This window comes from Notolepis coatsorum, assembly GCF_963971535.1.
Source record: "Notolepis coatsorum genome assembly, chromosome: 17".
Classification (NCBI taxonomy): Eukaryota; Metazoa; Chordata; class Actinopteri; order Aulopiformes; family Paralepididae; genus Notolepis; species Notolepis coatsorum.
In genome coordinates this window covers 94586528-94613759 of record NC_140181.1, presented here as the reverse complement: position 1 = coordinate 94613759, position 27232 = coordinate 94586528, and the positions used below count along the sequence as shown (strand labels likewise).

Genomic DNA, 27232 nt, shown 5'->3' with positions numbered 1-27232 from the left:
GCCACTGTCGCCCCTCATTAGACAGGAGCGGGCAGTTTTTTTTTTGTATCCACTTTTTCTCCCATCCCAATTTTGTATTTCCAATTCTTCCCTCCCCTGTCTTGAACGTTGCTAGACTATGCCTCCCACTGGTCGGCTGTAGTGAGGATAGAAGCCTTGCATCACATGTCCCCTCCGGTACACGAGGAGGCAGCCTGTCGCATCTTTTCACCGCAGCAGCTCGAACTCTCAGTGGCGAGGAGTAACGTGTGGGAGGCTCACGCTGCCCCCGTTACTTCCTGTTTCCGCCGGACCGGCGTTACCGACCTGTAGGAGTCGCTGTCCACAATGTCCAATCCCCACCCACCGGCTTTCCCACCCTCTAACACTGCCAATTGTGTTAGTATGACGGCCGGCCAAGCCGGTAGCAACGCCGAGAGCTGGGCTCGATACCAGCATATCCTGCGTTAGTGGTGAGCGCCTTGCCCACTGCGCCACTCAGCCGCCTTCGGGCATAGCTTTTGTATGTTCTTTTTTTGCATTGAGTTTCCTCCCACCATGTTATGTTGCTATTTTTATGTTTTTACTAACACTTGAAATAGTTTTCCATTGCAGATTTCAATTAAGTAACAATTTATAAACACGCTTTTTCCATCCTCCATATTGAGGAGTGTGACTATGTAATTCATGATGTGCATCTATTGCCACAAGGTGGACTTTATGTAGGATGAGGTCATCCTCCAAGACCCTGTTCTGGATGGGTCAGAGGTCATAGGTAACTACGACAACTCTGCTACAGTTATCTTGCATCTGTGTCATTATACAACATCAGCATAGCTATGCAGCGAGTGTTAATGTATCGAGTGCCAGAACATACTGCCGACATTAGGGATGTCCCTAGGCCTGCCACGATAACACATTTTGCTGGGCGATTAATTGCCCCCGAAAATATTGCGATAAGCGATATTATTGCGACCGGTTAGAGAATTTTTTTTTGAGACATTTATTTCTTAAAACTTTTATTTTGAATCCCACCTCTCCCTCTTTTCCGGTGTTTTAGACTTTTATTTTGAAGCCCACCGACCGGACCGGAAGTATTGTTGTGATTATCCTAGCAGAACCTATGAGCCGACAACTTGTCTCGTCCGGTTCTGTGTTTTTGAGCTAATGATAAAACAAATATTGAGATTGTTGGTGAACAACTAACTTTAGATGCAGCTACTACAGGCAATCAACGATGAGGAGGAAGCGTCAAAGCAGTATATAATAGAATAGCTGTGGTGCGTAGGCACTGCAGCACGACTCGAAACTACCTACTACGTTATAATAAATGAATTCATGTTTAACTTGTCCCCGTGTCCAGTCCTTTGACTAGCCCCACCTGTTCATTGTAAACAATGATGCATGTAATTGTATTAACGTTATTCTGTGTTGTAGCTATGCTATACGTTGTATTTCGTTTGTTAGCTATTTAGCTAATGTTGTTAGCATTGAATGAGAATCAACACTCGATCTTTCATCTTTATTTAGCAGTCCAGTTTCTCCGGGCAGTAGCGAGTAACTACTTGGGTCTAAAAATAGCTAACGTTACACTATAAATAACGCTACTTGGTTAAAAGGAGCAACACTATTGAGAAATGTAGTTAAGCTATGTGGCGTTGCCCCACGGAGCTCCTGTGCTGTGCTCTGTAGTAAAGCCAGCGGCCCGCCTCCCAACACGGACAGTGACTGACAAGGGGCACTGGTTCCGCCTCATTAAAACAAACGCGCAAATAGCAATTAATCACGCCCGTCAAAATCATTGCATTAATTTTAATTATCGCGGCAATTAATCGATTTATTGCTTATCGCGGCAGGCCTATTCATGATCCGATCACGTGATCGGGGCCGAAGATCGGGATCTGCAAAAAAATCAGGATTATTATTATTATTTTTCTTTTCTTTTTTATTCAACAAACATGACCATGTTCACGTCTTAAAATCATAAACTCATACTGAGGCCTTAGTTTTGGTTTTAAATTGCATATCATCATTCATTTATTTATTGTCACACAGAGCAGAAGAATTTTGCCAAAACAAACGCATTTCCTTTGATTTAATTATACATCAAATGATTTATGTCAAGGATTGCAATGCCTCACTTGAATGAAGTTAACTTTTCACCTGGATAACGTCAACATTCAGGGTGAATGTAATGTGAGAAATTGGCATGAAAGAAAAAAAGGATTGGATCGGGAAAGATCGGTAGATACTCAAAATCACATGATCGGGATCGGATCGGGAGCAAAAAAATGTGATCGGGACATCCCTAGCCAACATCAAACTGGACCATTGTTCATTTTGCAGCGCGATCAGTTAGTTCATTCAGAATGTCACCCTCTCGCTACTCTGGCAGAGCATTCGAATGTCATGCTGTTGCAAGTAGGGATGCACCGATCCGATATCGATATGACTAAAATAGCTAGATCGTTTTTTTTTGTCATTTAATTTTTATAATAAATAACAATTCAGTACATTTATATCTATGTGTTAATTTGTTACATTTTGTTTCACTAAGTTAGGAAAGTAATGTTTTAAGTCAAGCCTGATGTTGCCTTGCCCAAAAGAATGATCCCAGTCACTTCCACACAGTGAGGCATACAGTTTATTAATTGAACAATGGGTATCGGATCGGTATCGGCCGATTGGGTATCGGTATCGGGAGTCGGGACTGAAAAAGTCGGATCGGTGCATCCTTAGTTGCAAGTGGTGATTTGGGGATTTAGTCACTAGAAGCAGCTGTTGCAAGTGAAAGTGGGATAACGGCAGACGAGGTGATCGTTTTAGGAAATGCAAAGAAAGTCTAGAATCACAGCCTGTGCATGTGTCCTACTAAACATCCCTGCCAGATGGTCCGTGAGTGAGTGACCACAATTTGCTTCTCAGCCTAATCTTAACGCAAGTGTATTGGCAGTGCACTATGTAAGAAACAACTTTTCAATATTTGTACAATAAAAGAGTAATGTTTATTCGTGTCCACCCAAATATGATTTAGGCCGACTTCAAGAATAAACTCTCCGACGTTGGATCAATCTACACCGACTTAATTTGCCAGTTATCACAACAGGATTCATCGACAGCTTAGTCTTCTTGACCTGGAGTACAGTATCTCTGGGAATAATAAGCGGTGACATCAGGAGATTAAACTATCTTTCCTTTGCCAAAAGAATGATCTTTCCTTCCCACCCACTACCTTGGGACTTCAGCTGTCTTGAGGGCGGGGCCCTGCCTTCTTCCTTTTCAAAATGAGGAAGCTGAGGAGAGCGGGGGGGGGGGGGGCAGGGGCTGGTTCCTCCACTGACAAGACAACAGACACGGTTGTTACAACAAATAACCACGTCTCGTTACGACACACGGGAAAAAGGCCAAGTGGGGTGACTGCTCGTAACCTTTGTCACTCTGGGCTCGGCTGCAAGGCCTTGTGAAGTTAGCTCAGAGCTATACGATGATGATGTTCAACGCGCAGGAAAAAGGCCAAGCGGGGTGACGCGTCGTAACCTTCGTCACTCTGGGCTCCTTGTGAAGTTAGCTCAGAGCTATAGGATGGTGTTCAGTGTTTCCCCTGAAGAAAAATTCAGCAACGGTGCTGTGCCTCTAGGGGGGTCCGGGGGCAAAAAAAAGTGTATATATATATATATATTTTTTTTTTAATAGTCTAGTTCATAGCAGCGGCGGTCCCAATTACATATAGGGGAAACACTGGTGTTCTTTTTACACATCCTTATGCTCTTTACTAAATGAAACCTATCCGGCACACTTTGCAAAGTAAGGTTTTCTGGTCAGTGTCAGTTTCTTCTATCCAAACAACCAAATAACAGAAGTACCTCATCTCTATACCAGTTCCTCATCTCTATATTATCAGGGTATATAGCAGTTTAACAAGTTAAATTTAAGATATAAATTCCTCCGTTTACATAGGTAAATGCCAATGGACTGCATTAAAATTGTATATTTCCAAAGCGCTTTACAACTTATGCCTCACATTCACACTGATGACGAGTCACGACTGAGAAGGTTGGCAGTGCACCATGCAAAATGCCAACCTGCTCATCGGGAGCAGTGAGGGTTTAAGTGTCTTGCTCAAGGACACTTCCGACATGCTGCTGGGAGAAGCTGGAATCGAACCGGGAACCTTTCGATTACCAGACAGGGCTTGACATTAAAGCTTGTCCTATTGTCCGGGACAAGTATATATATTTAAAATAATACAGTTTAACACTATGGTCGCCAAAAACGCCTTATCACGTCATTCCCCGCCATGCTCATTCTGCCAAAGACGCCGTACCACGTCTTTGAGATCAATATTTAAAAAATCTGTGATCGCAATCATATTTCTCCCCCGGAGACTTGAGATCTACTGTTGATCCCCTCTCAACTCTCCAACGGTTCAAGAGCGCCATCTGGTGGCCGATCGGCGGATCGCTCAAACCGGAAACAGGAAACGGAAGCTGGTGCTCATTCCAATTCGGTCCGATCACTCGCTAATAGTCCCAGGACTCGAGCTATACACAATGGATCCGTTACCAATAACTCGATAAACAACATGATTTGGACGTATATACTATTATACAACCTGGAGATGGATCGCATATTTCTACATCCCATAATAGGAATATTTCTGCTCCACGCTCATCGCCCAACGGCCCGAGGAAGCTACGGTGAGATTCAGCGTTTTTTTTAACGTGTTTGATATAAACTGCTCTGATGATCATATCACCCACACTAGATGAATCATCTAACGTTGGCCGTGGAATTATAAACGACCCCCCCCCCCCATCCGGTCAACATCAGATGATAAGTAGTAACTTCTAGAAGCACGTCCATTTGAAATTTTTTATCTCGCGCCGATTGCTATCAAACTGTATACAATCATCAATATAGTGCATTTAGGGCTATAAATCACGTTCTGGAGAAAGCTGCAGAAAACAATAAAAACACTTATACTTTAGACCGTATTTTAGTATGAATATGTGAATGAAAAAGTATACGTTGCTACACCCTGAACAATAGATACTTGATGTTGAATGGGCCATAGTAATGTCAATTTAGCAATACAATTTAAAAAGTTATAGCCCTGCAAAGAAGGGGAACTTCTCCATAGACAAATAGAGCTGGCGTGGGATGGTTTATTAAGAAAATAAGCCTGGCGACCAAAGTGTCAACTTGTCCGACTGGACAAGTATATTAAAAAAAATATATATATATATATATATATATTTCCCAAACGAATAGTAACATTATTCCATCTGATCAGAAAGTGCCGGTCTCACAGTGTCACACTAGAAACTCTCAATCTCTGTACGTCAATATTACTTGTCCCGGACGCTTATAGCTTATCCGCAACAGTAAGTTACTTCCGGGGTAGGCCTGATTGGCCCCGACAGGCACGTGACGCGCAACTTTCTCTGCCGCGGAGCGTAGCGGCAGAGCGGAGCTCATTATATGCCAGTAACCGCCCCCTAATTCAGTATCCAGAAATAGCTCAATTGGCAAGACTGCATGGCTGTGGATCCTACGGCTCGTTGCTGGCGAGTTCGATTCCCTTCAATTTTTTTTTTTTTTTTTTTTTTAACGTGCATTCGCATTCTTTCGCCGTTTCATTTCGCCGGTTAAGTTTAGGCATTGTTTCGGAGTTGGTTAAGGTTAGGCATTGTTTCGGAGTTGCTTAAGGTTAGAAGGGTTAAGTTTAGGCGCTGTTAAGGAGCTGGTTAAGGTTAGAGTTTGACTTAGAGAATGGCAATCTTTTTTAACGTGCATTCATTTCGCCGGTTAAGTTTAGGCATTGTTTCGGAGTTGGTTAAGGTTAGGCATTGTTTCGGAGTTGCTTAAGGTTAGAAGGGTTAAGTTTAGGCGCTGTTAAGGAGCTGGTTAAGGTTAGAGTTTGTGTTAGAGAATGGCAATAGACAGCCTATTTCCGCGCGACAGCTCTAGCAGCCTCGTTGCGCGTCCTGAGTTTGCCGCGTCACGTGCCTGTCGGGGCCAATCAGGCCTACCCCGGAAGTAACTTACTGTTGCGGAACAGTTACAGGCGTCCCGGACAAGCGGCGAGCGTCTTCCGAGTGCTCGCTTAGTTGACACTGACAGTGGCACGAGACCCGCGAAAATATCAGAATGTTTAATAGAACGTTAAATAAAAGTTGGTTGTTTTGTTGTTACCTGTTGATCTAATGTGCCCATTGTTAAAAGAAATCATTTCAAATAAAAATACAATTATTTATTTGAATGGTGTTATTTATGGCAATAACAACTATACCGTAATAACAACTATACAACTATAGGCGTAGACCAGGGTTTAACCCCAGGTCGTCAAGAGAGAGGGGAGATGAGAAAGATGAGCTGGTGCTGATGGGGAGTGAAGATGAGCTGGAGGACTGATCATAAAGTATATGCCCACACACACACAAATGCGGTTGGCGGTTTTATTAATAGGCCTTTATTTTCACAAGTACATTTCGGACAAGTAAGTTTAGCTTTCGGACAAGTAAAATATATGAAAGTTAATGTCAAGCCCTGAAACACAACATTCACAAGGAAAAGACAATGGATCTATATAATGCTGTCCTTTTGGTCCAAGCCGTTTCTATAGAAATCAGCCATCAGAATGGTTTCTTTTTCCAACAAGCGTGATTCCACAATGAACATTACATGTATATAGCGCTTTTCTAGACACTCAAAGCGCTCCCCACAATGTAGGGTGGAAATTGCCTCCTTCAACACCACTAGTAACACCCAACCTTGGGCTAGGCTCAATGGCTGCTATACACTGGCACCAGGCACACAATAGCTAAAAGGCTCAGGAGACAGGGATTGATATCAACCAATTAAGGGGAAGGGATGATTAGGTGGCCTTGATGTCTGAGAGACCTGATTGGGAATATGGCCAGGAACGTCGGGGGAACCCCCTACACTTTGGGATAGGCGCCCTGGGTTCTTTAACGACCGAATTCAGTCAGGACCTCGGTTTAGAGTCTCATCCGAAGGACGGCACTCGCAGATGTCTGGCGGTATCCCTATCACTGTGACAATAACTGCGACCGTGTATGCATCCACTCGTGCATGAATTCTCACACTTGACCCCCATGCCAAATTTCAGCCTCTGTGGCCGTTAAGACGGTGGAGACCCTTTTCGTGGACCAGCCAACCAACCACAGATTACTAAACAAGATTTACCATCTTAAAATTTGACAATATGGACACTTATAGGACAAAATGCCTCTCATTTTCAATTTCATTACGTTTGCACATCTGACACAGATCGTTTGTACCCAAACAGCAGCAGTTTGTTTCAATCAATGTAGGGAGGAAGGAAGCTATATAGGTGACCTAAATTGGTCCGAAAAAAAGAGACCTTTTTCTCCCTCTTCGGGAACCACACCTACAATGTTACATCTCAAGTCTAGAATGCAAATCTCTGGTTAATTTGACACAGAAATGTGGAGGATGTAGAGCGGGCACAGAGCTCCTGCAGAAACCTCTCCGACAACAGCAGAAGCCTGGCGTCGTTTCTGTAGGACGTTTGTTAAATGTCGAGTGAAACGATACAAAATAAATAAAACACCACGTCACGCACTCGAGCCAACATTTGCAATTCTAACTAGGATGTATGAGGCAGCATCAGAGGCCCACAATGAGAGATGGGCACACGAGGCAACGCCACAAAGAACCATTGTGATAAAGACCCTCCTTCAGTCAAGCACACAAACGGGACACACATCAGAGCAGCGTGCATGACTTCTCTGAAATCATCAGGGTGAGGAGATGGACGAGACATCTGCGCTGATGCCTCCATTAGTGTAATGATCATTATGTGCACGGCCACAGCAGACCGTGCATAGGATACTAGGGCTGTCTTAAATTCTTCGAAGCTTCGTTCGATGGCACAAGCTTCGAACATTAAAAAAAAATCGAAGTTTAAAAATAAAAAATAAAAAATTATCGATTTTCTTTTTTTCTTCGATTTGTGTGTGTAGGTGTGTGTGTGTGTGTGTGTGTGTGTGTGTGAACTACCCATCCCAGTTAGGACAGCCGAATCCCATGCACTTGTCCTAATAAACTAACCTACACTGTAACACGCAACACTTTGATGAACATTGTTACTCAGCTGATAGAGTTGTACCCTTCTTGCTGTCTTGTCGTACAGAACTTGTAAGTCGCTTTGGATAAAAGCGTCAGCTAAATGACTAAATGTAAGTGTGTAAGTGTGTGTGTGTGTGTGTGTGTAGGTGTGTGTGTGTGTGTGCCTTGTAGAATTCCACACATAAGAAAGAAAGATACTGGGATGAATAAACAAAATAGGAAATAAAATGTAGAAATGCATGCAATAAATAAATATGAATCTCCATATATGAAAATGAAATATAACATTTAGATAGGGTGCTACTGAGATGTTTTGGTGAGTTCTTTGTTTTTTTGTGGAAGTTGCCCTTCTTAAAAATGCATGAACATTCACTGATAATAGGTCTGTAGTGGAGTCTACAAGGTCTACATTGCCGGACCATGTAGAATCCGGACCTTGTAGACTGACATAATTCTGTGCATAGTTTAGTCTACACAGGCCATATTTCAAATAATCAAAATCTTACTTCATTCATCTTAAATAGGGATGGGTATCGTTAGGATTTTATCGATACTACTACTCTTATCGATACTGCTTAACGGTTCGGTACTTTATCGATACTCTTATCGGTTCTTTTTGGTTCTTTTTTTGCAAGAAAAAAAGACAATTAATTAAGAACAGAATCAACATTGCTTTATTATTTATAAATACAACTTTATAAATAAGTATTATAAATAAATATAATTTCTTCAGCAACAGCAGCAGCAATGTTCTTTTATATAACTTTATAAATAAATATAATAAATTAATATAATTTCTTCAGCAACAGCAGCAACAATGTTTTAAATGTGTCTGACTCTGAATTATAGACTTTTTATAATAAACAACAAATGCAAAAGGCTAACAGAACTGTGACACTGGTTCACCCTATCCTCTGTCATCCTTCCTCTAGCTGCTAGGGATAAAGGACTTTGGGTGGTGGAGGGAGGTGGAGGGAGGATGTGTGGTGGCCCTGGGCTCACTGGCCTGGGACATAGTGGCTGACGCCTCAGCTTGACGATCTATAAAAAGTTTAGATTGTAGTATTTGTAGCTAAACAATTGTTTTGTTTATTAGCCTATTTGTAATAATTCGTTATTAGCCTAGGCAACTCCGTATCTTGGCTTACGGTTACGGCTGCAGTGGATGCAGATGGAACACTGCGCGCAAGGCAGTCGAATACGCGCATTTCTGCACACTAATATCATGTTTTGCCAACAGATGTTTTGATAAATTGATTTGCTCGTATTGCCACCCTTACTGGCAAATGTTTTGTTGCACTTGTGGCAACGTGCATTGTCGGCATTGACCCTTGTAAAGTATATCCATACTTTAGAACGCTTCGCTCTATCCGCCATGATCACGACTCAGTGCATGCAGAGCTGCTGTCTGTGTGCAGAGCGCTATAGCACGGGGCGTCGGGGACTTTCATTAAGGAGTACCCGTATGTAGTACCCGGATGTCTATGTGTAGCACTAGCGAGCGACTCGCGAGGAGTGTGTGTAATAATTGACTCGCTGGCTGCGGCTCGCTTCTCGTGCAGAGACAGAGAGGATCGTTCGCAACTTTTAAATAATAATAATAATAATAATAATAATTTCTCTAGAGTATCGATAGCAGTACCGAGGACGTCAGAGCTTATAAATACTCCGGTATTTTCTAATATAGTACCGGTTCCCGTTTAAAACCGGGGTCCGGGGGGCATCCCTAATCTTAAACATTCTTGATTTGGGGGATTGGTAGTTCCCATGAAATCTGAAGTTGTTCAAACGACAACAGCGATCCACCTTGAATTAAATCACACAGCCGAGTGAAACCTTGTTGGATGAGTCACAGTCACGAAAGGGGCTACTTAATTAATTAATCCAACCCACTTTATTTATAGAGCACATTTAAAAACAACAAAGTTTACGAAAGTGCTGTACAAGTCCCACAACATAAGATAAAAAAAAAAAAAAAATCGAAGCTTCGAATTAAAATCGAAGCTCGGCCCCGAAGCTTCGATTGCCAAAAAAAGCTTCGAAGGTCAGCCCTATAGGATACAGAACAGAATATGTATATTTAATAATCATTATGTACATGGCCACAGCAGACTGTGCATAGGATACAGAATATGTACACTAGGCTTGGGCGGTATGACGGTATTACGGTATACCAGGGTATTTAGAAATCCCGACGGTATTGAAAATCAATACCGTCAAAATCACAGATGCGTTTCAGTATAATTACACTGAAACAGAGTTTTGACAGTGGTTGGTTGTAGTGCACACACGCGCCAGCAGAGGGCGAGACCAGTCCTCACTAGTGGAGCGAGTGGATCACAACGGTGTTCACGTTTTACGGTAATGTTGCGACAGTGCTGTGAAAATACCGTAAAGCGTTGTGGTAACGAGAGTTGATGAGTGTTGTTGTGGAGCAAGCAAATAAACGGTAAAACGTTACATCGCAGTCCGGTGCGTTTTTGAATACACAATACTAACGTTATTAGTACTACGGTGCTGCAGGCTAACTGGCTACCATTCTGAGAGCTAACGATAGTAGCACTAGATGCTGCGGGCTTCTGGCTACCATTCTGATAGCTAACGATAGTAGCACCGTGATTTGTTTACTTGGTAACACGGGTTGCCCCCCCGTGCTTTCGTCAAAGAATGCTCCATTTGCAGCAATTATAGCATTGCAGACCTTTGGCATTCTATCTGTTAATTTGTTGAGGGAATCTGAAGAAATTTCACCCCAAGCTTCCTGAAGCACCTCCCACAAGTTGGATTGGCTTGATGGGCACTTCTTGCGTACCATACGGTCAAGCTGCTCCCACAACAGCTCAATGGGGTTGAGATCTGGTGACTGCGATGGCCACTCCATTACAGACAGAATACCAGCTGCCTGCTTCTTCCCTAAATAGTTCTTGCATAATTTGGAGGTGTGCTTTGAGTCATTGTCCTGTTGTAGGAGGAAATTGGCTCCAACCAAGCACTGTCCACAGGGTATGGCATGGCGTTGCAAAATTGAGTGATAGCCTTCCTTATTCAAAATCCTTTTTACCTTGTACAAATCTACCACTTTGCCAGAACCAAAGCAGCCCCAGACCATCACATTGACTCCACCATACTTGACCGATGGCGTCAGGCACTCTTCCAGCATCTTTTCACTTGTTCTGCGTCTCACAAATGTTCTTCTGTGTGATCCAAACACCTCAAACTTCGATTTGTCTGTCCATAACCCTTTTCTCCAATCTTCCTCTGTCCAGTGTCTGTGTTCTTTTGCCCCTATTAATCTTTTCCTTTTATTGGTCAGTCTCCAATATGGCCTTTTCTTTGCCACTCTGCCTAGAAGGCCAGCATCCCGGAGTCGCCTCTCCACTGTAGACGTTGACACTGGCGTTTTGCGGGTACCATTTAATGAAGCTGCCAGTTCAGGACCTATGAGGCGTCCATTTCTCAAACTAGAGACTCTAGAGTCTCTAATGTACTTGTGTTCTTGCTCAGTTGTTCACCGGGGCCTCCCACTTCTCTTTCTACTCTGGTTAGAGCCCGTTTGTGCTGTTCTCTGAAGGGAGTAGGAAACACCGTTCTAGGAAATGTTCAGTTTCTTTCTTGGCAATTTCTCACATGGAATAGCCTTAATTTCTAAGAACAAGAATAGACTGTGTCGGGTTTCATTTGAAAGTGCTCTTTTTCTGGCCATTTTGAGAGTATAGTCGAACCCATGTGATGCTCCAGATACTCAACTAGCTCAAAGGAAGCCCAGTTTTATAGCTTCTCTAACCAGCAAAACCGTTTTCAGCTGTGCTAACGTAATTACACAAGGGTTTTCAAGGGTTTTCTAATCATCCATTAGCTTTCGAATGCGATCAGCAAACACAATGTACCATTAGAACACTGGAGTGATGGTTGCTGGAAATGGGCCTCCTTGTAGATATTCCATTAAAAACCAGACGTTTGCAGCTAGAATAGTCATTTACCACATTAACAATGTATAGAGTGTATTTCTGATTAATTTAATGTTATCTTCATTGAAAAACAGTGCTTTTCTTTAAAAAAATTACATTTCTAAGTGACCCCAAACTTTGAATGGTAGTGTATGTATTATGTAATGTAATAATCATTATGTGCACAGCCACAGCAGACCGTGCATAGGATACAGAATATGTATATGTAATAGTCATGTGCACAGCCACAGCAGACCGTGCATACTAGGATACAGAATATGTATATGCAATAATCATGTGCACAGCCACAGCAGACCGTGCATACTAGGATACAGAATATGTATATGCCATAATCATGTGCACAGCCACAGCAGACCGTGCATAGGATACAGATGTATATGTAATAAATAATCATGTGCACGGCCACAGCAGACCGTGCATGCATAGGATACAGAATATGTAATCATTATGTGCACAGCCACAGCAGACCGTGCAGATAGGATACAGAATATGTATATCAAAGATATTTTCTTCCAACACCTTGATATAGGATCTTGCGATTAGATATAAGCCTAAGTACTTTCACACACATTTTGGAAGTATCAAGCACACAAGGTGACAACCGTAACCAATACCCAGTCAGAGCTTTTCATTAAGCTTAGCTGATGGGTAGAGAATGCCTTCTTGTCGACCCCTTAGGTCGAGCCAGTAAAGTACACAAATATTTAGGTCGAACCACTTACATTAGATCGAGCCACTAATGTACAAACACCAATATTTATTTACACTAATGTACATATTTATTTGCACTAAGTTATATTATTATTACCACCTATCCATGCTGCTATGACACTTGAATATCCCCCAGGGGGATTAATAAAGGAACACTTGACTTGATTTCCATTTGGTGGATAACATATGATCAAGAAAAACTATAGACTGTTTCAGTGGAATTCACACAGGCTCTTAAAGTGGAAATGAAGCAGTGAGCAATGTGATCCTAGTTTGTTTGTTGTGTACCTTGTGTAAGACAGGGTTCTATAATCAAATGTGAAATCTATCTTATTTGTCTGAAAAATATAATATAATATCCCTGTTTTCAACATGGGCGCCGCCATTTTGTTGCTGACGTCATGGCTGACGTCATACCACTGGTTGGGTGTATACACTCTGGTTAGCTGCCTATAGTGAATGGGTCAGTCAGCAAATAAAATGTTGCCTACAAAACAACGGGACCGCGGTGGTTCTGTTTGTATTGCTCCTGGCTGTTCAAACTAATTTTACCATGTGAGAGAGAGGAAAGTTGGTTAATTTCCACAAACTACCAGTGAAAAAAACAGTGTTGTTGACATGTTGGCTCGGGCTGGCTGCACTCAGGCGGCGCGACCAGCCTGTTGGACAGGGAAGGAGGATCTGCAGAGAACACTTCATTGCCTCGGATTATGTTGTTGGGGGTGGGATGTTTGTCCAGAAGACCACTAATCAGCTGAAGCCGGACGCGGTTCCCTCGGTCTTCGACAGACAGACCGGCGTTAGCTCTCGGGAGCGATCGCTAGCTAGTTGGCACCAGCCGGGGACCGGCGTTAGCTCTCGGGAGCGATGGCTAGCTAGTTAGCACCAGCCGGCGACCGGCGTTAGCAACCGGAGCGTCGCGGAGCATTCAGCCTGCTGGCTACCTAGACCCACTTCAACCAGCGTCGCGGAGCATTCAGCCTGCTGGCTACACAGCTTGTCGGTGTGCTGGAGCCTCTGCAAGCTAACGGTAGCTGGCTACACAGCTTGTCGGTGTGCTGGAGCCTCTGCAAGCTAACGGTAGCTGGCTACGCAGCTTGTCGGTGTGCTGGAGCCTCTGCAAGCTAACGGTAGCTGGCTACACAGCTTGTCGGTGTGCTGGAGCCTCTGCAAGCTAACGGTAGCTGGCTACACAGCTTGTCGGTGTGCTGGAGCCTCTGCAAGCTAACGTTAGCTTGCAGAGGCTCCAGCACACCGACAAGCTGTGTAGCCAGCTACCGTTAGCTTGCAGAGGCTCCAGCACACCGACAAGCTGTGTAGCCAGCAGGCTGAATGCTCCGCAACGCTGGTTGAAGTGGGTCTAGGTAGCCAGCAGGCTGAATGCTCCGCGACGCTCCGGTTGCTAACGCCGGTCGCCGGCTGGTGCTAACTAGCTAGCGATCGCTCCCGAGAGCTAACGCCGGTCCCCGGCTGGTGCCAACTAGCTAGCGATCGCTCCCGAGAGCTAACGCTAGGGATGGGTACCTTTCACATTTGAACCGATACCGGTACCGGTACCTGTGAATCGATACCGGTACCCAACGGTACCTTTTTTCGGTACTTTAAAAAAAAATTAAAAAAAAAAAAAAAAAAAAAAAATGTTTTAACTTTTTTTTTTTTCTTTTTTCTTTTCATGTCAACGTTAACACGCACAATATATGCTTACCTAGGATTTGACTTGATTCAACAACAAAGCAGTCGGAGCAATGACAAGCCGAAAACTGTCGAAATTTAATTTACCTACCTCAGTCGTAAAAAAAAATCCAAACTTCAAATAACTACAATTTCGACAGTTTTCGGCTTGTCATTGCTCCGACTGCTTTGTTGTTGAATCAAGTCAAATCCTAGGTAAGCATATATTGTGCGTGTGAACGTTGACATGAAAAGAAAAAAGTAAAAAAAAAAAAAAAAAGTAAAAAAAAAAATTAATAAAAAATATTTTTTTTTATTTTTTTTTTCGGTTTCTCACTTGATTCGATACTCGGTAGTACCGACGTGTTTCGGTTCGGTACCTCAAAAGTACCGAATTCGGTACCCATCCCTAGCTAACGCCGGTCTGTCTGTCGAAGACCGAGGGAACCGCGTCCGGCTTCAGCTGATTAGTGGTCTTCTGGACAAACATCCCACCCCCAACAACATAATCCGAGGCAATGAAGTGTTCTCTGCAGATCCTCCTTCCCTGTCCAACAGGCTGATCACGCCGCTTGAGTGCAGCCAGCCTGAGCCAACATGTCAACAACACTGTTTTTTTCACTGGTAGTTTGTGGAAATTAACCAACTTTCCTCTCTCTCACATGGTAAAATTAGTTTGAACAGCCAGGAGCAATACAAACAGAACCACCGCGGTCCCGTTGTTTTGTAGGCAACATTTTATTTACTGACTGACCCATTCACTATAGGCAGCTAACCAGCAGTGTATAAACCCAACCAGTGGCATGACGTCAGCAACAAAATGGCCGCGCCCATAATGCTAAATGCTTCAGAAATGTACACAACAAATCGTTTTTTCTTAGAAACTGCTTATTTTTATAACGTGACTTCTTCTGTGGCTTATCTAAATACTAATGTGATGCTATGAATATGTATTTATCGCACTGCTTCATTTCCACTTTAAAGCGCATGGCAGTAGCAAAAACTAGATATTGCGTGGAGTCAGACACGCTACTGCTCGGCGGACATAAGTGCTTAATGCGTATCGCCAGTCAAACAGTCAGTTACCATTTGTAATAATAATTCCACTACACTCAGTCTGCAGCAGGTATCTTCGCTCATAGAATGGCATGTCCGTATCAATAGTCTATGAACGCTACACAAAGTGTTGTTGGCACAATTTGGAAATGCACAAACCGCTGTTTTAATCTTTCGGATAATTAAGCCAACAAACTTTTTACTGTAAGTTTACTATCCATGATCCACAGCTTCCAACTTCAAGCTTTCTGCAACAACTCACGCATCGTGTGGCACAAAACAAGCACTTTTAGTGGACGTATTTGGTGGTAAGAAAATACATTAAAAAAATCGATCACCCTCAAAAACCACTCGAGTTCAGTTCAAACTGTGAGTCATCGTTTACTCAGTCACCAATCCCTACCGCTCACCCCAAATATATATAGTATTAAGGACAGAATGACTGGTAAACCGGAAAGGAAAACACTTCATTTTCACCATAGGCAGGGGAAAAGGAACCAGGAACGTCTATGTCGAGTAGGAAAGGAAACCCTCTCAACAACACGGCCTAACCTACCGTGTACACGGCTGCAGACAACAACTCCCGCTACATCTGGCGAGGGGGGCCAGCAGATCCACAGGCACACCGATATTAAGAGGACAGGTGCGGAGGCTGTGTTGGGAGCCAACAAGTTAGGCTACTCCTAACAATCCCAACAGGAAACCTGGAATAGATCAGAAAAATGCATCATAGCATCTGAAAAGTAATAGCTATCGTGATGGTGTTTGTGCAGTTTGTTAGGCAGTGAGATGACAGATCCATGGGGGCGACAGTGGCTCAGGACATAGAGCGGTCGTCTGGTAATCAGAAGGTGCCCAGGTTCAATTCCGGCTCCTACTGACAGCGTCTCGAAGTGTCCTTGAGCAAGACACTTAACCCCTAACTGCTCCCAATGAGCATAACAATAATAATGCAGTTCGGCACCTTGCATGGCTGCCTCCGCTGTCGATGTGTGAATATGTGGGTGAATGTGAGAGGTTGTAAAGTACTTTGGATAAAAGCACTATATAAATGCAGTCCATTTACCATGATAATATGAATAGATATGATAAGATACCCAAGAAAAATAAGAAACCCAGACAACTAAATGGAAAGTTAATGTATCAATAAAGTAAGATATTAGAGGTTATCATGAACAGGACATAGAAGCCTTAGAAGGAATAGTGTTACACTGGTTTTTAAAATGTATAGTATACTTCCTAATATTATGCACAACATATCATGATTCATACTGCCTTCAGTGCCTTGCACAATATGTGCCACACAATATTGGTGCCACGAATGCAATGGATTGTATCATAATAGGTGAGGGTAATTAGATCAGTATCTGTGATTTTTAACCTATAAAACGAAAATTACAAATGATTCATGCATGTAGACAAAAGCTGCAAACGAAACATACAAAAGGTAGCCCGTCCTTTAACATAGTTGCCTCAATTTTGCTTGTTATGGTAAATGTAAAGTATTCTAAATAGTTAAGAGATAGCCTAGTTCCTGATTAACCTATATTAAAATGTTTAAAATGTAAGCCTAACTAATAAACCATTAACCGAAATGTGGCCTCTTTTGACTGATTGCAATGTCAGCGCTATGCTACGATGTGCAGCGTACAGTATAGCATTCTTGCCATGAAAAGTTTGCATTTTGATGTATCCACGACTAGGGAATCAACAGGTTTCGACAAGCCTAACTCTACAAGATAACACAAAATACTCGCTCGGGCTGTGGATGGAAGATTATACTGTGTACTTTCATCTTGAAACTATTTCAATTGTATATTTTTAGCATTAGATATATAGATCATCAATTACCATTCAAAAAAAACTATTTTTTGTGTGAGCTAAATCAATGCAACTTCAGCCCTCAATACAAACTCGGCCTAACACTACGCTACTTTGAGCATGGTTACTTAAGGGTGGGGCTATTAACTAGTTACCATACAGTTCGCCTACCAATGCAACACTTACAGCCAAATATTAATAACTATAAATACAGTCAAACATTGAAAGACTACCGTAGCTAGAAACGTCCAGCTTGACTGTTACTCATAAAGCAACGGTTCCCAGAATGTACTAAGAAAAGACCACTAAGGCCAGTTAACCCAACAATAACATTAATGTCTGTGGTGTAAACCAGTGTAGGAAACACAAGACAACAGTGTGGCAGATCGTAATAATAATCCATGTCGGCGTCGCTAACGCTAGTTAATAAAGTTATAGCTTTATCACAAACTTTATCTCGCCATGTATTAACCCCAGCTAGCGTTAGCTTGTTAGCTAACACACGTTAGCCTCCCTTTTTACCAAGCGGCTAACTTTAGCTGTTTAGCTCACATTGACTTGGCTGGAGTCGCTTTGCTTCTTACTTCTAGACAGAATTAGTGCAGGAATCAGCCAAACCAGTATGGCCAATATCGCATTGTATCTTTAGCTAACTTGGCTTCGATAAATAAAATAAAAACAATCATTCCCCAGCTGGTGTACCGTTAGCGCATGCAAACTAACAGCAGGTAGAGAATACGATGTTTAAACGAGCTAACGCCGTTAGCTCACATTAGTCTGTAACGTTACCTGGTGATGTTCGCTAACGCCTAGTTAGCTACTTTTTCTTACCCAGTAAGTTATTCGGTACAATGAAACCACTCGCCATATTGTTATGCCGATATTTAAGAATACATTCTTAGTTGTAGCTAGAATATTACAGCCTTGTTGTTAATTATTACCTATCAAATGGCTAATTATTTCACACTGTGGGGAAGCTTCGCAGCCACTCACCGTGTTCCGCTAGCGTGAGATGTGCGCTAGATCCCACTCGGTGGATGTACGGAAGGGTCTGGGTCGCTGCGTCTGATTGGATGATGATCGGCTGTATTAGCGATCCAGTTTAGCTACGCATTACACGACAGTGGCTTCGCTTTAGAATATCTCCTACTTTTTCTTTTGACAGATAATATAATATCTTTCCGCTTTTAGTGTCGCCGTTAGTAAGTTACAATTCGTACAGAATTCTGAACATTCTATCATATATCTGTGATATTAATAACCAATGAATGAATGAATGAATGAAAACTTTATTTAACAGATTGCAGAATGGGTACAATACAGTACGGCTCAATACATACAATTGTTAAGGGGATGCAGACCTGAGAAAGACGTTTGTCTTGTTTCCATCAGGGTCCCCCATTTTCAATTCATCATAACGACATACAGATAGACAGTACTGCTACATCTATACATTTATGACATACCAGATTTACAGTACTGTTTGTGATACGAAAAGAGTCCAGAAAAGAGAGTATATACATTTGACGTAGAAACTGTACATTGGAGGAGGTGGGGTGGGGGGGACTGTACATTGGAGGTGGGGGGGGGGGGGGGGGTGGGTAGGGGGGGTGGGGGGGGGACACTGTACAACTGTACAAGCAAAACTGTACATTGGAATATTGACAAAACCATACTTGGTCATTTACTGTACATTGGAGGGGGTTGTGTTAGGACATTTACAGGGGCCAGTTTCGAATTGCAGTCTCCCGTAGGTGTTCTTTGAGAGTGTTTTTGAAAGTGGGTAGTGATTCACATTCCTTTACAGCTTTGATGTGGCATAATTGCTAAACGTGTTTAGTCCCTTGTTTGAGCCGAATCTGGGTTTAACATGATTTGTGGAGCTCCCTCTGGTGTTGTGATCGTGGTATTCACTGACCTTTGGGAAGTATTTTGACATGTACATGGGTACCTTAGTCGTGTAGTGTATCTTGTAGACCAGGCCCATTGCAAGTTGCTGTACTCTGTCGTCTACTCTAAGCCATCCTAGGTTGTCAAAGTGGGCAGGGGTGAGGTGGGTTCTAGGAATAAGGTCAAGCAGTAGTCTGACCAGTTTGTTTTGAGATGTTTGTAATTTTGTTTTTAGCGCCTTTGAGGTGCTTTGGTACCATGAGGTGCAAGCATAGTCGTAGTACCCTTGAATGAGTGCTCCTGCCAGAGTCTTCAGGGTATTCTTGTTTACCAGTGAGGAGATCCGGTACAAGAATCGAGTTCGTTGGTTGACTTTTTTTTATTACATTGGATGCCATTTTGTCACATGAAAGATTTGCCTCTAGGATGGAACCCAGGTAGGTAATTTCTTCTTTCCTTGTGACAATATTGTCACCCACTGTAACTGAGAAGCCGTCGGTCTTGCTGAGTTTGTTATTTGAACCGAAGAGAATGGACTCTGTTTTGCCCATGTGATGACAAGGATACACCAAGGACAATAAGAGAAGTCTAGGGCTACATTTCTGTTCACATGGCAAACTACTACTGAATACATTTATGGCATAAAAAAAAAAAAAAAAACATAATCCACATTAGACATAATTTAGTTTAATTATTTTCAAACTAGTTTACAAATCCCCTAGATTGTCTATTTTGGCAAACGTATGGCATTCTAACAATACTTGAGAAATGTGACCAAGTCATAATTTTCTCAAGTAAGTTGAAGTAAGTGTAGCAGGGTGGATTATCCCTGCTTTATGGGAGTGGATGTACATGGCCACCTGGTAGTGAGAACGCAGCAGAGCTGGGTCCGGCTGAGTCCCCGACTGTAGGCCAGGAGTATTGAAGTGGAGGTTGAGCAGCGAGAGTGGATGGGGCCTAGGATTCACTAACCTAGGGATGGTGCGCTGGTCCTTCTTGCCCTCCAGGCAAGCTCCCCACACACCCACACACCCACACTTCCCCAAATCCTTCCTGTGCCCTCCCACACCCGATGGCAGTAATGGACGATATATTCGCTCCCCAAAGCAGTACCCTTCCTGATTGGCGAGTAGAGACCTTTCCCAATGAACTATAGGCAGGGGGTGGAGAAAGGGTTAAACTGTAATGAGCATTACCCGGAAAGGAAAGGGTTAGATAGAATGCACATTAACAGACACGCACACAGTGGTCCCATTGAGCTCTCTTTTACTGAAAGTCTTATTCATTTTACCAGGATTTACACAGGAATGAAAGCTCTTTCCGCACTGGGCACCTAGTGCTCTCGCTCTACAGTAAGGACTAAAGTTCTTCCCACACTGGGCTAGACACAGTGATAAACCCGTCCCTTTAAGGGTTTAGATACTGGTTCGCTTCCCCGTAGGTGGGGAGAGAGGGGAGGAAGAGGGAGAGGGATACAGGAGCTATTCAATGGGAATTTTATAAAAGAACACACATTATCACCACATTCAACCAAAATGACAGTAGGCCCACGTTGAAAATAAAAGTCCTATCTATAGCCGGCTTTCCCCAAAACAATAAAAGTCAGGGCGCCCCTAAACACTGTTACCAGCGTCAGTTCAAAGCACTGCTTCTCTTCACCCTTAAAGGGCCCGCGCCGCACAGAGAGAATGTCTACCGATAAAGTTTCAGCACTCGGAGCGCTTGCTGTAACTGGCTTGAGTGTACTTAACCAAGTGGCAGGCCTGCTCCCACCACCAAACGTCCGTGTGGTGAGATGGCCGTCGAGAGGTCCCGTGATAGCAGGCGGCGGGGCTGGGTAGACATTGGTCAGGTGACTGCTGGAGTAACGGCTCGGAGGGGCTGGCGGGGCGTGCAGTGCAGTGACGTCCGCTGCTGGGCTGAAGGGGTGGGGCGACACGCGGGCTAAACTGTGGTGCTAGCCTAACTGAAGCTAAGCTGTGGGTCGGGACGACCCCCTGTCATGACGCCTATACTTTAGCTAAAACGCAATGTGGGCAATATCTACCACACTCTTCGGCAGTAGCTCGTCTGCTTCTTCGTTCACAACGTCTCTTTAGCATTAACTAAAAGCTAAGCTATCGCATATTCATTACTAACCTGCTTCGTAACTGGGTTTATATCTCGCGTGCTTGATGTCCGGAGCTCCAGCTCCATGTGACCTCTTCCTTCTCTGGAAAATGATGAAGAGGAAGTTCCTCCACCGGCGCCGCGCCCTGAGCCCATCCTTCTTCACCTGTGTCTCCCTGCCCAACGTCGCCACCAGCTCCCCCTGGCGGTACCTGTATCATGTCCCACTATTAAGTGTCAATGTTAGGATAGGGAGGATCAAGAGAGGTCAGCAAGTTAAGTGTCAATGTTAGGATAGGGAGGATCAAGAGCGGTCAGCAAGTTACACAACGTCATCGCGAACACAGAGAATGCAAGGAATTAACGTTAGACACATTGAATTATTATTAGACATATTCAGGTGTCTACACAAGTATAGGCAAGCCTCGAGTCACTAAGCTTAATTCAAGTCAAGTCTCAAGTCTTTAATTTTGTGTTCCAAGTCTTCAGGTCTCATGTTTGTTATCAATCTTCTCATCTGACTCAATTTCAGACCAATTAAATTTCAATTTCAGAAAAATAGTTAAAACTTTGCATCACTTTTCAAGCTTGACGCTGTGTGCTATGCACACACAACAAAGGTTTTCCACAGACTCCCAGCGGAACCAGCAGCTTCAAGCACAATCTTAAAAAAAAACATATATATATATAGGTGGGTTTTAGGAGTAAGGTCAAGCAGTAGTCTGACCAGTTTGTTTTGTGATGTTTGTAATCTTGTTTTTAGTGCCTTTGAGGTACTTTGGTACCATGAGGTGCAAGCATAGTCGTAGTACCCTTGAATGAATACCCTGTCTTCAGGGTATTCTTGTTTACCAGAGAGGAGATCCGGTACAAGAATCTTGTTCGTTGGTTGACTTTTTTTATTACATTGGTTGCCATTTTGTCACAGGAAAGATTTGCCTCTAGGATGGAACCCAGGTATGTAATTTCATCTTTCCTTGTGACAATATTGTCAGTCACCCACTGTAACAGAGAACTTTCGTCTTTCATCTTGTTGTTCATTTTGTGCATCTAAAAGAAATTAGACTACATACTATTCTTGTTTGTGGTGAGAATTAAAATACTCTGGATGATTCTGATCCACTTCTTTTTAAGTTGGCTGTGATTCAATTTGTTATCAAGCATATTATCTGGTGTTGCTATTAACATACACTTGCCTCCAAATTGTGACTTGTGAAATTGGCTTCCTGTACAGAAACAGAACTAGCTTTTCTTTGATTAGTAGGAAGAGAGTTATCGAAGCAGTTTTATATCAGTATTGGACTATGGTGATGACATTTATAAGCATGATGCTGCGGCCTCAACCCTTAAATCCCTGGGCCCTCATTTATCAACTTTTCTTAGAAAGTATTCTACTTCCGTTCGTAAGCACAGAATTTAGAATGTGTGCACGCACAAAAAAAACGGGATTTATCACACGTGCGTACACAGGTCCTACGCACACCTGTCTTGATAAATATCACCTTGCTCCTAAGCTGGAGCTCGTGCACTGTTTTAAGTATTTGCATACCAGAACCGCCCCGATTAACCATATACGGTAATGGAACACCCCCATGAAATGTGGAAAAGTGGACTAAGCCGAGGGAAGCGTGTTATGGAGAAATACGTGACAGGCTGACAGACGTGTACACGTATGGTGATGTCGGATATGATATCTATTAACCATTGCTGCCTGGGTGCTTATAGCTTATCCGCAACAGTAAGTTACTTCCGGGGTAGGCCTGATTGGCCCGACAGGCACGTGACGCGCAACTTTCTCTGCCGCGCGGCACGCTCCGCGGAGCCGAGCGGCAGAGCTTGCGGAATTACGTAACCGTCCAAATACGCCATGACTTTCATTCGGCGCTTCAGCTCACCTGGCAGAGCAGTGGTCCTGCGATCCTGCGGTCCGTTGTTGACGAGTTCGAATCCCATCAAATCTTTTTTTTTTAACGTGGTTTTTTTTTTAACGTGTATTCTTTCGCCGGTTAAGGTTAGGCATGGTTAAGGTTAAGGTTAAGGTTAGGCATTGTTTCGGAGTTGGTTAAGGTTAGAACGGTTAAGTTTAGGCGCTGTTAAGGAGCTGGTTAAGGTTAGAGTTTGTCTTAGAGAATGGCAATATTCTTTCTATGGTTAAGGTTAGGCATGGTTAAGGTTAAGGTTAAGGTTAGGCATTGTTTCGGAGTTGGTTAAGGTTAGAACGGTTAAGTTTAGGCGCTGTTAAGGAGCTGGTTAAGGTTAGAGTTTGTGTTAGAGAATGGCAATAGACAGCCTATTTCCGCGCGACAGCTCTCAGCAGCCTCGTTGCGCGTCCTGAGTTTGCCGCGTCACGTGCCTGTCGGGGCCAATCAGGCCTACCCCGGAAGTCACTTACTGTTGCGGAACAGTTACAGGCTGCCTGGGCAGCGCAAACACTAATAAAGACCGTGCTGGAATATGACTGCCTTTTTCCGTTTTGTTCAATTAATACCCAGGGATTAAAGTTCTCCTCAATTTTATTCCAAAATGTTCCGTACATTTTCTACCTGCTGCATATGATTTCTAGAGGCATACAATCTATTTTGATGTCAGTATTGGGTAGCCTATATAAACAATAATACGAGAGCATATACAAGAACAATGAATCTCACTGCCATGTATGATGTAGCCTATACGCCATGTGTAGCCTGCCTATGTGATCAATACAAACATGAACTTGAATCCCATCATCATATTTACATAGTCTGTCCACTATGTTTATTACTTTGTTATTTCCCTCCCCTATCTATGTAAAGCGACCTTGCATGGGTCTCTTGAAAGGCACTATATAAAATGAAGTTATTATTATTATCACGTCTGTGCGCGGAGCTCAGTGAAGTTTCAACGGAGCGAGGTAATCTATTCTAACCAACAAATTGAAGTAGAAAGCATTTCGTTGTGGCCAATCTTATTTGGAAACATGACACAAAATAATAGTATGTCGCTTTTTATTTGAAACAATATTTAATGGCGTTTGGAGGTGGGTGTTCTGCGTCTGCCCCCCGTGCCAAACAAGCAAGCCAACCTCTTGTTCGCGCATGAGCCCGTTATAATTACACTACTGTCGTTATTTCACAATGAACTATAATGAATTACGGTTCATACAGAACACGCGCCAGTGTCGGGAGTAATGCACGAAAGCTTATTTCCGCGTTGAAACTAATGCATGAACTGAGGAGCGCATAATGCCGTCCGTCTGCAGTAACGATCTTCTACCACGGGGCGTCAGCTACGCATGCTCCGAGCTGTGCGTAAATATAAGCACAAAGTCAAGTTCACGTTCAAATTGATAAATCCCACACTTTGCTTAGAAATGGTCGTACGCACGGGTTAAGCACATATCTGTGCGTACGCAACGTTGATAAATGAGGGCCCAGGACTCTGTCTGTCACTCTGCCCTCAGATCACTAATGATATGACACTCATCACTGTGTCTTTTATGAGACGGTTGGTTGGTCCTCTCTGACGGAGAGGCGCAACAAACACTGGTATTTGTTCATTTTTAAGGCCCTTGTTGGTAAGCTACCTCCTTATACTATATCATTATTGGAAAGGAATTTTGGAACATATGCAACCCGTTCTAGTGACTGGCTGGTCCTTAAGGTCCCCAGAGTTTGCTCTGAACAGGGTACATCTGCATTTTTCTATGATGCCCCTCTAGCTCATGGAATGAACTCTAACAGCCCTTAAAGCTTGAGATTCTCCCCTTTGTTGCACAATCTTAATCTCCAACCTTTGTAAATCAAGTTGTACGTTTTGTCGTGGAATATATTATCATGTTCTTATAGATCTGTGTTGAGATATCATGTTATACAGCTTGACTTTCAGTGTGACCAGGTTGACGTTAATGTGTGTATGTCTCTTTAAGAAGACTCCAATGGACTGACATCTCGCCAGCCATAACTTCTTTGTTGTTGTTCCCACTGACTGAGAACCATTTTTGTTTACCTTCGTCATCATATCTGATATATTATGTTATGTCTGACAACTGTGTATTTAACATACGTGTGAACAGCGCTCTGGGTCAGTCTATGGCCATACGCTAGTGGGTTAACATATTGTCTCTGACTATAGACTGTCCTTTCATATGTGGCCACGGTGAAATAAACTTTCTTCTTATTATTAATAATGACTCAGAATGATTTGTAAACGGCTCATCGTTTAGTCCTTTAATATTTCCCATTACAGTTTTTTTTATTTATTTGTTATCCTTGCTCTTTGCCTCATCTTGTTGTCTCTTTGTTAAACATTTTGAACCCCGGTGTAAAAATTATTTCTGACTTACAGCTTTTAAAATGTCACATTATGCACTTTTGATTGGTTGATTATGTAACATACACTAATTATCCCATTCAATTTCTCATTAATTAGTTGTGCCATCACATTTGCATTTTCAGGATGCATGTCACATAGGGATGTCCGATATTATCGGCCTACCGATATTATCGGCCGATATTGGCATTAAAATGTGATATCGGAAATTATCGGTATCGGTTTTCAAAAAAAAAATATTATTATTATTATTATTTTGTTTTTACATTTATTTAACCTTTATTTACACAGGCTAGCAAGTAAGAACACATTCTGATTTTTTTTTATTGTCAAAATTATGCATAATGTTGTGTTAATTCCACGACAAGAGATATGTAATGTTAATTACCTGAAATTATTCCGTTTTTGGGGGGGGGGGGGGAACCCTGCATATATCGGTATCGGTTGATATCGGTATCGGAAATGAAGAGTTGGACAATATCGGTATATCGGTATCGGTAAAAAAGCCAATATCGAGCATCCCTATTGTCACAGCATTCTTAAAACGTTTGCTCCTTCCTGGAAACAGCTCAAAACATTCAAATGTTTACAAAGGTTAAGGGTTTCCATGCTGCCAAATGTAGCTCGGGAAGTATACCACAGAGACTGTAAGACAGTTGTCAGAGTGTATACTGTGAGGGAAATTGAACCCCGATCAATGATTGTAGAGACAGTCAGGTAGACTCAGTTGATAAGGTTTATTAGCTTACATGGAACCCAGGAGAATTGGCGTGGAGAGATCCGGGGAAACCCCTGGCCGGGGGGGGGGGGTCCCTAAACGGGCTCCTTGAGACGGGGGAAACGAATAGGTCTATATAGGTTGGGGATTGGATGGGGGGGGGGGTTTAGGAGATGGATGGAGAGGGTAGGCTTGGCCCAGGTCGGGGTTGGAGGTTGGTTCTATGAGGGGGGAGGGGTTAGGAGAAGGAGGAGGGGGGGAATGTGGGTTCTAGTTAGGAGAAGGAGAGGGGGGGGGGGTGGTGTCAGGTGAGGGGGATGAGGTAAGGAAGGGGGGGTGGGGTGAATGGGGGAGGGTAGACAGGGGTATACAGTATAGGCTGTCTGTGGGGGAGGGGGATTACAATTTGGGATGGCAGGGAATATACGATTATTCCACAACACACACGTCACACAGGGTACTACGACTATGCTTGCACCTCATGGTACTGTCGTGGAATATATTATCATGTCCTTATGGATCTGTGTTGAGATATCATGTTATACAGCGTGACTTTCAGTGTGACCAGCTTGACTGGTTAATGTGTGTATGTCTCTTTGAGAAGACTCCAACATCTCCCCAGCCATAACTTCTTTGTTGTTGCTTCCAGTGACTGAGAACCATTTTTGCTTACCTTCATCATCATATCTGATATATTATGTTACGTCTGACAACTGTGTATTTAACATATGTCTGAACAGAACTCTTGGTCAGTCTATGGCCAGACGCTAATGTGTTAACATATTGTCTCTGACTATAAACTGTCCTTTCATTTGTGGCCACGGTGAAATAAACTTTCCTATTATTATTAATAATGACTCAGAATGATTTGTAAACGGCTCATCGT

The 27232-nt window shown here is 42.9% G+C and overlaps 1 protein-coding gene across 6 annotated transcripts in view; it reads right to left on the bottom strand.

Moving 5' to 3' along the window:
- Nucleotides 1-18335, bottom strand: part of rap1aa (RAP1A, member of RAS oncogene family a) — a 42029-nt gene extending 23694 nt beyond the window's left edge. Inside the window, exons 1-2 of one of the 6 annotated variants that reach the window (XM_084332970.1) lie at nt 18315-18335; nt 16057-16204 (exon numbers count right to left, since the gene is read on the bottom strand). The gene's annotated coding sequence lies outside the window, so the exon portion shown is untranslated. Of the gene's footprint in view, nt 1-16056; nt 16205-18152; nt 18290-18314 lie in introns of those variants that run through there. The other 5 variants (XM_084332969.1, XM_084332971.1, XM_084332974.1 and 2 more) reach the window with 5 other exon arrangements.
- Between the last annotated feature and the right edge of the window lie 8897 nt (nt 18336-27232).